Consider the following 933-nt stretch of genomic DNA (forward strand, 5'->3'; position numbering starts at 1 on the left):
GTGCGTGCATGCCCAAGATCCCGAGAGGAGAATGGAGGAGAAGGGATTGCGGTGTGGCCATCCCCCCTGGGGGGTGATTGCTCGCTTTCTGTCTCTCTATCTCTCTCTTTCTCTCTGGCGAATGTACCCACCCTATAGCAAAAATCTCACTAAAAAAAAAAAAAGAAACTTTATTCAATAATAACAATAGTTACCACTTATGGAATGTTTACTATGTAGCAGGAACTCCCCTAAGTCTTTCTGTAGAAGAGTCAACCACTTACTCCTTTCAACAACCCTAAAATGGAGATGCTGTAGCTCTCCCTGTTTTACAGGTGAGGAAACAGGCACAGAGCAATCGAGGTGCAGGGTAACAGAGTTAGCAAGTACAGGGCAAGGATCTTTAACGAAGGCAGGGGAGCTTCGGTCTCTTCACTCTTGCCCTATGTGTACTCTTCAAAAAGAGTAAGCTTTCTAAACACATGTATAAACCATTTTTAAAGAGTTCACTGGCTCTCCCTACTACAATGGGAAGTCATTATGCATTGGGGACTTTGGAACTGTGAGGTGGCCCAATGGAGTACCATCTCCAGCGTCATCGCCACCACCACCACCATCAGCCCCAACACCGCCGTCACTTCCAAGCCTTTATTAAGCATTGTGTGTGTGCAGAACACCATTCCAGGCTATAGGGGAGACACAAAGCATGTAACACAAAGGTTCTTTACTTGACAACAGCAAAGCTAGTCTGAAAGAAGCTGCAAAATGAAAAGGCAGCAACTATTCGTGAAAGGTGAGTTGAGAATTTACATAAATAGTCTGGAAACTATAGGCAAAAATAAAATAAAATAAAACCTACTTCTTGCTGAAATACAAAAATAATTGAAAGTGATGCATAATGGAGAGCTTTTATTTATTTAAGGTAATAGAGTCCCTTTCAGAGTCCCTTTCTAC

This window comes from Tupaia chinensis, unplaced genomic scaffold (genome assembly GCF_000334495.1).
Source record: "Tupaia chinensis unplaced genomic scaffold, TupChi_1.0 Scaffold000102_1, whole genome shotgun sequence".
Classification (NCBI taxonomy): Eukaryota; Metazoa; Chordata; class Mammalia; order Scandentia; family Tupaiidae; genus Tupaia; species Tupaia belangeri.